The sequence below is a fragment of the Sceloporus undulatus genome, chromosome 1 (assembly GCF_019175285.1).
Source record: "Sceloporus undulatus isolate JIND9_A2432 ecotype Alabama chromosome 1, SceUnd_v1.1, whole genome shotgun sequence".
In the NCBI taxonomy this organism is placed as follows: domain Eukaryota; kingdom Metazoa; phylum Chordata; class Lepidosauria; order Squamata; family Phrynosomatidae; genus Sceloporus; species Sceloporus undulatus.
Window position 1 is genome coordinate 360,744,989 of NC_056522.1, and position 12,293 is coordinate 360,757,281.

Here is a 12,293-nt window from a genome sequence, read left to right on the forward strand (position 1 = left end):
TCATTACTCTGGGCCCTAATCTCTGGAACTGCCAAAAACAAATTTGCCCAATCCTCAATATGACAGCTCTTCAAATGTTTAAACAAGGCTAATCATATCACCTCTTAACCATCTCCTCTCCTGGTTAAACATACTTAGGTCCCTAAGTTGCTCTTGACAGGACATGGTTTCCAGACCCTTGACCATTTTGGTTTCTTTCCTCTGGACACACTGGAGCTTTCCAACATCCTTTTTGAATTGTGGCCCTAGAACAGACCAAGCCTGAACATTCCTTGGAAGCCAAGATGACTAAATTGAGGCTGTCATACTTTGGCCACATCATGAGAAGGAATTAATAGTTAGAAATAGTAATGATGTTGGGAAAGGTAGAAGGCAGTAGAAAAAGAGGAAGACGTCATGCCAAACAGTTAGACTTGATCAGGGAGGCCACAAGCATGAGCCTGAAGGACATGTACAGAGCAGTGGGGGGGGGGGGGGGGGGGGTTGGAGATATTTCATCCACAGGGTCACCATGAATCGGGATCGACTTGAGGGCAGTTAACAACAAACTCAAAACTTCCAGGCCTGGACAGATGCATTCATCAGTGCTGACCTCACATGTTTAGATTTGTTGATCTTAAATGTTTTCCTTCTCCTTATATGAAAAAATATGAATTTTGGTAAATTGCTATGAAAAGCATAGAATCATAGAATCGTAGAGTTGGAAGAGACCACAAGGGCCATCCAGTCCAACCCCCTGCCATGCAGGAAATCTCAATCAAAGCATCCCCGACAGATGGCCATCCAGCCTCTGCTTAAAGACCTCCAAAGAAGGAGACTCCACTACACTCCGAGGGAGTTTGTTCCACTGTCGAACAGCCCTTGCTTTCAGGAGGTTCCTCCTAATGTTGAGGTGGAATCTCTTTTCCTGCAGTTTGCATCCATTGCTCCGGGTCCCAGTCTCTGGAGCAGCAGAAAACAAGCTTGCTCCCTCCTCAATATGACATCCCTTCAAATATTTAAACTCTTTCACACGTAGTCTCGTTCAGCCAGGTGTCCCCCCATCCTATATCTGTGCATTTTATTTTTCCACCCTAAGTGCAGTACCTTACATTTCTCCATGTTGAATTTCATTTTGTTAGCTTTGGCCCAGATTTCTATTCTGTTAAGGTCATTTTGAATTTTGATTCTGTCCTCTGGGGTATTAGCTATGCCCCCCCCCCCCCAATTTGGTCTGCATAGCCCTGCGTAACGGTGGTGTGTGCATGATGTGCTAGGGTTGTGGGGGCGTGTGCACGCACTGCCCCGAGGCAACCCTAGCATGTCATGGACACGCTGCAAAGGGCCCATCTGTACAGGGCCTAAATTACAGATCATAGATATAGGATGGGGGACATGTGGCTTAACAAGACTACATGTGAAAGGGATCTGGGAGTTCTAGTAGACCACAGATTGAACATGAGTCAACAATGTGATGTGGCAGCTAAAAAGGTCAATGTGGTTTTGGGCTGCATCAATAGAAGTATAGTGTCTACATCAAAGGAAGTATTAATAGTGCCACTGTTCTGTTTGGTCAGGCCTCACAATTCCAAAAAGATGTTGAGAAGTTGGAGCGTGTCTAGAAGAGGGCAAAATGGTGAAGGGTCTGAAAATCATGCCTTGTGTGGAAAGATTTAGGGATCTGGGTATGTTTAGTCTGGACAATTAAGTATGATAGCCCTGTTTAAGTATTTGAAGGGGTGTTTATCGAGGATGGAGCAAGTTTGTTTTCTGCTGCTCCAGAGACTAGAACATGGAACAATGGATTCAAGATACAAAAAAGAGATTCCATCTGAACATTAGGAGGAACTTCCTGACAGTAAGACCTGTTTGATAGTGAAACACTCCCCTCTGAGAATAGTGGAAGCTTCTCTTTAAACAGAATCTGGATGGTCATTTCTTGGGGGTGCTTTGATTGTGAGTTCCTGCATGGCAGGGGGGTTGGACTGGGTGGTCTTTGTGGTCTCTTCCAACTCTATGATTCTGTTATACTATTCTGCTGTGTCTCCTCTGAGTGATGTGTAAGGTTATTACTTTGAACTTATTAAGGGAAAATATTTGATACATGTAAATGAAGCAAACAAATCAGAGCTCACAAACATGCAAAATTTGATAATTTCACACACTTCCACTCCACATTTTCTGCATTTCACACTGTACAATTTAGCCCTTGAGACTGTATACCTCTAATTAATTCTTAATTGTAAATGTACTACAGGTTCTCTACTTGTTGTTTACATTACTAATAAACCAGTGGTAGGTCAGAGACTTTGATGGGTCTCAGTGCATTTAGCCCTCCCCTGGATCTCATTGGATTTCACCCACCCATTAATTTAAAAATCTCAACACCCACACTGGGGGATACTGGAAACAGTGAAAAAATGGCTGTTATGGCCTTTGAAGACAATTGACCATTTAAAGGCTATCTTATTCCCCTTAGGAATATTTTATGTGTCACTCATTTTTAATTTGGGCATAAACAGGTCTGCATGAGGAAATAACCTTTAAATGGCAAATTGTGCTTCACCACCACTAGAAGTCTGGCAAACATTCCCATTAGTCAATGCTTGCTGTCCATTTTTGTATTGGTCAGCATGTTCTGAAGGTCAGCATGGCATCAGGAATGCTTTCTGCAAAGTAGCACAATATATATGGTAGTTTTAATGTGCCAGAGAAGTCAATCTGACCCCAAATCTGCAACTTGTGTAGGCCTCCTTTTTCCCTTGCCGATTTATTGAGATCCAGTTATTTAGCACTTGATACGAGGAACATCTGAACCACTTCGTTCAATTACTCTCCTGTAATCATGCAAGAAAATTTTAACAAAAGAATCCTGGCAGACTCTATTTTTTCCAACAAAGCAGCATGCTTCTTGAGATTGTGTTTTCGATTCTATGAATAAGCTGTCACTTTTGGAAAAATTTATTCCAATCCCAGCTAGGCAATACAGGATGTAAATAATCTCTGTGTATGTATGTGCACGCATGATCATGCACCACTCTCTATGTGATCAATACAGGCTTGGTTTGAAAATAGCCTAACATTTAAAGTAAGGCAATAAATATATCTAGGTCATCCATGTAAAAGGACTGGAGAAATTTATGGAGGATAGGTCTATTAAGGGCTATTAGCTATGAAAACTAAAATGAAACCTTTTTGTTCATTGGCAGGACATGCTGCACACTTTACTTACATATTCCATGTGTCTTAGAAAGGACAACCCAGAGCCTGGAAAAGTTACGTTTTTGCACTACAGCAACCAGAATCCCCCATCCAACATGGCCACTGGCACAACATCACCAATGAAGCCTTTTTTTCCCCTGTGCACTGTAGAAGTGGGCTTCTTCATACTTGTTTTTTTTTTAAATTAAGACTTTGAAGGGGATTCATTTACTACTATGTGTAGTTCTTACTTATTCTTACCTCTGTTCTTACTCTGCTTGCTGCCACATCATAAAAAGTAGCCATTTTGGTACTAGTCAGTATGTTCTCAAGGTCAGCATGGCATGTCAAATGTCACATTTACTTTTCATTTTAAAGACAAAGGCGGGGTACAGACCGCCGCTTTGCGGCGGTCTGCCGCCGCCGCCAGAAGGTCCGCGGGGGAGCCGGAGCCTTCAAACGGCCCGACTCCCGCGCGGACCGAAAAAAGAAGCTCCAAAATGGAGCTTCTTTCAGCGTCGCGTTTGCGACGTAGCGAGGCGCCAGGGGCGCGCTCGCTACGTCAGCAGCGGCGCGACGCGTCTGGACGCTGTGCGTCCGATGCGTAAAGATGGCGCCGGCCATGTAGAAAGGCCGGCGCCATCTTGTACGGACAGAGTCCGTAATAGGCACAGGGGCGTCTATAAGAGACGCCCCTTTTTTAAAATGGGACGTCCGGAGGACGTCCCAAAAGGCCGTTTAGAAAGCCCCAAAGATCTAGCAAAAAGAGAGGAGTGGGGAGGAAAGAGGAGCAGATATATATATATCAGAAGTATTATAAACACTTGATTACTAAGCACAGACTGTTGTGCTTTTTATTCTTTCAAGAGCTGTCTTTAACATTTGTTGCTCCATAAAAGTAGATTGTCATGGTGATCTGCTTTTCTCTTTTGAAGGAGACTGGAAAATACCTGAAGTCATGCAAAAGTAATATTTTATATGACTTTCTATAATCTCCACAGACTTGTTTAAATATGAATCAATGGGCCCGAACAGACAGGCCAAAATAAAGCTGCTTCAGGTCACTTTGGAAGTATGCTGTTTAAATGACACACACATTTTAAGAGGCCAGAAGCTGCACCAAAGCTGCTCTCTAGTCCTTAGGACTGGAACATGGCTTTGACGCGCCTTCTAGCCTCTTAGGATGCATGCAGCATTTAAACAGCATACCTCCAAAGTGACCCAAAGCAGCTTTATTTTGGCCTGTCTGTTTGGGCCCTAGGTTTACATTCTTTGTGCATATTTCTCACTTAAAAAGAGCCCACACACCGGCCTATCAAGCCCAGTAGTGTCTGCTTTCAACTTGGCACAAGCTGAACTGGGTTGCAGTGGCATCACTAGGGTTGGCATCACCCAGTGCAGTAACTCATGGTGTCACCTCCCCATTCACCTCCCCCCATACCACACCATACAGAATCCTTAGTAATATTTTTGTACTAACGTTACTCGTAAATTGTGATTCTTGTATATCACTGAATGAAATGACAATAGTTGTGACATAAACAACTAGCAAAATTAAAATGATACCTTTAAATTACAATATCATACACACAGCTTAAAAATGTATTTACATGTACATAGTTTCATGTGGTTAAAGTGAATTTTTTTTTAATTTAAAACTTAAAAAAAAAAAAAACCCGAGGCCTCTCCTTTTTCCTCCCACTGAGCATCATCCCACTCAAACCATCTCTTCCACTGAGTTCCAGCATTTCAAGGGGATGCAGACAAATGTTACCATCTATTTTTTGGTGCAGTGATACCGCTGTTGTGTTGGGCTGTTCTAGTTTTCTCCACAAAGAGTCTAGAACTATGGAAAGTTACTTTTCCAAGGTCTGAAAGAATCTCTTTCTATATATTTATGCCTCTATCATTCAAATCTTGTTAGAGAAAAAGATCTTTGGGATTGTTGATGTCTCGTGCTGCCGGTGATTTGAAACTGGTACCAACTGGAACAGATGCAGTCTTCTCAGCTACTCAGGATCAAAGTAACTTCCACACAGATTTTCACTCAAATGAGGGTTTATTAACTTTGTTGCTATTTACACTTTGCACAGCAAGCTACTATACATCTATACTCTTTCAGAGTCCATGCTAGAAGCTTGAATGAGACATCAGTCTTTGTTCTCTCACAAGATCAACCTTTCCCACCAAGTGGACACACCTCTTTCCCATGAAGTCACCATGCTACACAGGAGCATAACAATAATACATTTGTTGATATTATGTCTCAGCACATGTCCTTGAAGACGTTCTTCCAGGCCTAGGCTTTCTGGCCTGCAACAGGAACCATTTTAAACCTTAGTTAACCATTGACACATCTGAACATTTTCAATACAATTTAGAAATATATTTTAACAAATCTCTCTCTCTCTCTCTCTCTCTCTCTTCATGTCTCACTTCACCTACCCATACTTTCCATTCGTTTTCTGGAGAGATTCTGACTGACACTCAAGTATCGTATAAAGATCTGACTCTCCTTTTAGCAATGTCAAGTAGTCAAACTCCCTGCCAATTCAAGAAACGCACAGCTAAAGCATTCCACTGCCAAAGAGCCTTTATAACCAGAACATTCTTCCTAATCTTTAGTTGGAAACTCCCTTCTTGCCATTTGATACCATTGGTTTGGATCCTATGCTCTGGAGCAGCATTGAAACAGGTTGCTTGCTCTTCTGTGGGACAACCCTCTAGATAGTTGAATAGGGCTATCATGTCTCCACTTGATCCTCTATTCTCTAAGCTAAATACACCCATATCCCCCAACCATCCCTTTTAAGGATTAAAATTACTTTGGCAGCTAAACTGCTTTCATCTGCACAGGTTCCAGTTCCTTGATATTCTTCTTAAATGCAGAACACAGTATTCCAGATGAATTCTGACCAAAGCAGATTAAGGTGGTAGTATTCTGTCATTCGTCTGGACTCTGCATTTCTGTTGATGCAATCTAAACTGCATTAGACTTTTCCCCTCCCCAAAAGCTACTGTTTTACATCTTTGACTCTGTTGAAAGGACTCCTTTGCTTCTCTTTTAACCTTCAAAAATGATAGCTATGTGTGCATGTTTCTTTCTTCTTGAGGTCAACATGGATTCATTGGGTATGATACTTTAAGAAGGCTATGCAAGTAAATTGGCTCTGGCTTTCCAGGTAGCAGCTCATTGGATCAGACTCTTGGCAGCTTTATTAAGAACTCAATCCTCCCAGCTGCATGCTCAGACCAACAGATATGTAATTCCCTTTTCTTGCTTATTACAAGTCAATTTCAGCTGAGTGTATTCATATGGGGACAGATGGATATTAAAGGGTACAATTCCCATGATGGGATGTAATGCCTCATCTCTTTTCTACATTCCACAACTCAATTGCTTTTATTACAGAAACCACGATTATAATTGTGCCTTATAGAGCGGTTTCCTTCCCCCTTTCACTGATAATCTACATTTTATTTTATTTTTTACTGCTGGTTTGGTAGAACCTCTCTGTAAATCTCTTATGATTTGTGATGCTAAAATTAATAAAGCCAACATGGGCACTCTAATTTTCCTGGTATATATAAGATACTTGAATACATAAGGCAGGTGGAGAAATAATGCTGAACCTCATGGTGTACAGATCCTTGATGTAATTACTTTCATACTAGCTTGATACCGGATTCAATTTATTTTCAATGAGTCAGAGCAAGAGGGTTGAAGTAATAGTTCCCATTGTCCAACATCTGGGGTCTATTAACCAGGCCATAACAGTAAATCCAAACTTGGAGCCCTTGCGTTCAAAGAGTTAAAATAATCTTGTGACTGAAATAAGCCATTTTTTTTCTTTGTAAAATTTTAGGAATGAAGTTATAGGAAAGTTATAAGAAAATATTGGAAGTGAATAGAGCAGATTTATTTCTCACTCTTCCACACTTTTGGAATTTGGAGGCAATAAAAAGAAAATAACGAAATATATAATTAATGTAAAGGTTTCATTGCCCCAAGCTCTAGTGAAGAGTGTTATCTCTCACGGAATAGTTATAGTATGGGACTGGGACTTGGCAGACACAAGACTCACTGGGTGACCTTGGGCAATTGACTCTCTCTTAGCCTGACCTACCTCACAGGATTGTTTTAGTGATAGAGTAAGAAGGAAGAGAGCTATATACTTATGATGTCTTGAGCTGACTAATGGAAAGACATCATAATAAATAAATACATTGGATAACTTCATGGACTGTCACACCTGTAAGTAAGCCGAAGCCTACCATGTGCTATAGAGTACAACTCCCATCAGTCCTGAGCATTGGCCATGTGTCATGTATCGCATAAGAGTTAGAATCCACCAGAACCTGCACTACTTTAGGTTCCCTGTTTCTGGTCTTGCAGAAGGTATATGGATCTTCCATGTTTAGAGGCAGTGTACCTCTGTTGCTATTGCAGGGCCACAAAGGGGAGGATCATTGCCCTTCTGCACTTTTGGTGACCATCTCACAAGCACCGGGCCAACTGACACTGGAAATAGTTATCAAATTATGGAAGAAAATGTTTCTTTATATTGGGGAGAGTCTTAATAAAATCCACAAGTCCCACATCCTGGCTCCCTCTTGTTTGGTTGGCTGGTTTGTCAAAGCCATCCCTTCCTTTAGTCTGTCGTTTTGGAAAATCACATAGTTAACCTTATGTGATAGACAATAGACTAAGGAATGGAATAAATGAGTGGATAGATTTGACAAAAAGTTGTTAGTCTCATGTAAAGTAGAACCACCTAATGAATGAGTCAAAACTTTTGTAAGACCCATTGATGCAGTGCTCCTACTATACTTGAGAGAAGCAATAGAATTTTGCTGATAAGAGTTCTTATTCATTTGTTCATTGGCTGTAAAGTGTATCACACCCATCTCACCCAAACGAGATGCCACGTGACATAACAATATTCAGTGAAATAAATAGAATGAAAACATAAATCAAGTTCTTTCTGTGGATGTAGGGGCTGAATAGGAACTAATCATACACTCCGTCCTTTGCTGTTTTGGTGTTATATTTTTAAGTTTATCGCAAATCACTTCCAGACCGTTCTGGGCATGGCATGGAACGGACGAGAATAGATGTTACTGCACATGAGAACGCGGCTGATGCTGCCAGGAGTCCCCAAGCTGTTCCCCATCTGTGCTATGGCAGCTGATTTTAAAGAACAGTTCAAAATCGTTCTTCAAAATCAGCTGCCATAGCACAGATGGGGAACAGCTTGAGGACTCCCGGCAATATTGGCGGCATTCTCCTGTGCGCTAACACCCATTCTCATATGCCCCATGCCAATTCCATTTTGTGCCCAGAATGGTTTGGAAATGGCATGAGATGAACCTATTTGTTTTGGCAGGTGCCAAAATGGTCAAAAATAGATCATTTCCAGGATGGAAATGTGCTCTTCCTAGTGAAAAAAAAAATGTAATTCTCTAAAGGGGGTGCAATTTCAGCAAGATTTGTTACTAAATGTCAAGCCAGCAGGTTTCCAATCAACTGCTCCTAATAAATTCAGTTATTCTTTGCATGAGGCTGCACTCTGTGTATGTGTCTATATGGTGATGTATATCAAATTTTCAGCCCAGTCTTCTCCTCTTGCAAACTTCTTTCCTACAGTTTTGGAGTGGGTTGTACAATAAGGATCATTTGGTCTGTTTTGAACACATTCCTGTATTATATTCCTATGTTCATTTTCAAGGTTGAGAGCACCACTCACACACACATAATGAAACATAGATTTCAAACATTTGAGAAGGAATGGAATGTCACCCAGCAGTTCCTTATTCTTTGATGCAGTTCTGAGCCAAGTAGATTTTCTCTCTTTCAAATCTCAGATAAATATGATTTCATCTCTCCTCGTACTCAGATAAACAAGGCAAGTGTCATTTTGTAAAAAAATGTTTCCCTCATAGCCATATGTGCACAGCTTAGTAAACTAATTGCACTACCTCCATACACAGAAACGTTGGGTGGCAACCACTGCAACATTTTGAAAGAAGGGAATGCAACTGGGTACTGACTTGTCCTGCATTTTAAATATTATGGGTAACCTTGGCAATGGATTGAAAATGCTACTTCTGAGTGCAAAGTTGATGAATGGGGAAGCAATATTTATCTAGGACTTCATAGAGTTGTATATTTGTGTGTAAACTTTCTCCCAACTTTGCCTACAAGGATTTTCTATGAAGCAGAGTGTAGCAGGGAGATTGAGGTGTAGTGATCTTATCATTACTCGACCCTCCTCACCAGTTGCCCTGCCCCAGAGTCTGCCAGCATAAGTCAATCTTACATCTCAGGATGTTTTGGGGTTTTTTTGTCATTGCAGAGGCAGCATTTAGCATTTAAATTTCTATACTGCTTATCAGTGAACTCAGCACTCTCTAAGCGGTTTACTATCTGTAAGCCAATTGCCCCTGACAAGCTGGGTAGTTATTTTACAGACCTACAAAAGGATGGAAGGCAGAGTCAACCTTGGAGCCCTGGGATCGAATTCACAACCTTGTGCCGGCAGTACCAACATTTAATGACTGTGTCACCAGAGCTCCTTCTGTATTCTTTTCCTCCTTTAGAGGAGCCAAGTATGCTCTTTCTGAAATAACCAGTAAGGGCTGAATGAGGTAAACATACTTGTTGTATTTATATGTCTCTATTTGTCCATGTGGCTAGGGATGATTTGCTAGCATATCTGCACCCCCTAGCAATTTAGAATAATTTTGCATTGTTTCTCTTCAGTTCCAATAAATGTTATACAAATTGTGGGGAAATCTGTCCTCACTGTACCATAACTATCTCAGTTTATCTTGGAACTACATTTGTGATATTCATCTTCAAAGCAGACAAGCTGGTAGGTACAAGAGAGAACGTCTTTTTGGCTATATCCCAATATTTTCCACACTAAAATGACATTTTGGATAAGCTAAACCTATTGTGCATACATGAGAGATGCTTGTGTTTGTGATGATTTTGGACATATGAGATAATGTAACTCACTGGGAAAAAGGATAAGGCTTGGTAAAGTGGAAGGCAGTAAAAGGAGGCAATGCTTCTAGTGGATTGCCTCTCTTCACAAAGCCAAAGCACTGAGTTTGCAAGACCTGAGCAGGGTTGTTGATGACCGGTGTTCTTAGAGGTCTCTTGTCCATAGAGCCACCATAAGTAAGTCAACTTTGTGGCAGATAACAACAACTGATTTCCCCCTCTTCTACTTGCATCTGCTCTATTCCATTCCTATGCTTTACCTCTTCTTTCTGCTTTCTGTCAATTTAGGGGCTTGACAGATGGTTGACTCCACGCCGCCTGTCTTTGCCCTGAGTTGGTGCTGCAGCCGACGCGCTGCCAAAAAGAAGCTGCCTTGAGCAGCTTCTTTTTTGCAGCGCCACAAACAGAAAAGGGCATTGCCATGATGCAACTGCTTGTCTGTGACGTGCGGATGCTGCACCATGATGGCCCCCGTGTGGACTAGAGGCCATTATGATGGTGCCACCACGGCACACTAGGATTTGGGAGCATACAGTTGCTGCATGCCCCCAAACCTTAATTTCAGCCCAGTTACAGTGCATCCCGCCCATCTGTACCGGGCCTTGGTTAGTGTTCTGTGACTACTAGCATACTCAGTCCCAACAGGGCTGATTTTGAGTCTACACCCTTAGGATATTACTCAAAAATATGGGTAAGAATTCCTTATTGCAGTTATGGATGCATAACCTCCTAGAGTTACAGATCCACAATTGATTTATATTCAAGGTCTTTATATATTCATGACTATGATTGTAAAATTCCTCCAATCCAGGTTTACTCCACAGCAGCCATGTGAACAATGGAGGTCTGTTAAGTGGAGGTCTGTTCTATCAATCAAGCAGCAAACAGATATTTCCTGCACTTTTAGGGTATTCCCTCAAAATCTAAAGCTTGAATTCATATTGCAATTATGGGTGCATAACCTAGAGTTAAACATTCTTAATTGATTCATATTCAGAGCGCTTATGAATTCATGATCATGTTACAATTGCTGTGCTTGTAAAAGTCCCCCAGTGATGATTTACTGGGCAGCAGCTGTAAGCAATGAATATATGTTCTCTTATCAATTGGGGCACAATATGCTGACATTTCCACCACCACCCCTCCTGCTAGTGATCTCTGGTATTAAGAGGAATTGAGACAGGGATCCTGCTTGTGATTGTTGTACTAGAAATTGCTAGAGGGAGGGGGTGGAAATGTATGCTGTGTCCTGATCAACAGGAGAATAGATGTCCCTAACACACAGGATGGGGGCAGAGAGAGGCTGGTCAGCAGATGCTACTATATTAAGTAGCTAATCTAGGATCTTGGCAATTATTTTGTATACCTCCAAACTTCAGTATGCAGTTATATCTCATTAGGCATGGATGGAGCTTGTGTTGTTACATCTGTAACACAGAGCTCGAACATCAGAATTCTGGTGGAATTATTTTACAAATAGGTGGATATCTGCTGTGCATAGAGGGTGCTGTTTTTTGGTACATGAGAAACAACACAGACTCACAACATTAAAAACAGAGGGAAAAAGTGATGTGGCAGCCATATATAAATATCTGTAGAGATGTCACATAGAAGATGAAGTGAACTTGTTTTCTGTTTGAGTGATCAGAAGCAGTGGATTCAAACTATAAGAAAGAAATTCCACCTAAACATCTTGATGGTAAGAACTGTCCAGCAGTAGAACAGACTGCCTCAAAGGTTGGTGGAGTTTTTTTCTTTAAATATCTTTACACAGAAGTTGTATGACCATCTTAGACCATGACTAAGGATGGCATCTCTCCTCTGAATGCCTGCCTGGAGTCGGTAAGGGGCTGGATGAGGGAAAACAAACTCAGACTGAATCCAGAGAACGGAAGTACTTGTGATAGGTTCCTCGGGCCTAAAGAAGGAAATTTGTCAACCTGTCCTGGACGGGATCACACTTCCCCTGAAGGATGAAGTTCACAGTTTAGGAGTAATTCTGGACTCGTCCCTGCAATTGACATCTCAAGTAGATGCTTGCTATCAACTTTGGTTGATACGCCAACTGCGACCCTACCTACACCGAAGGGACCTTGAAACGGTA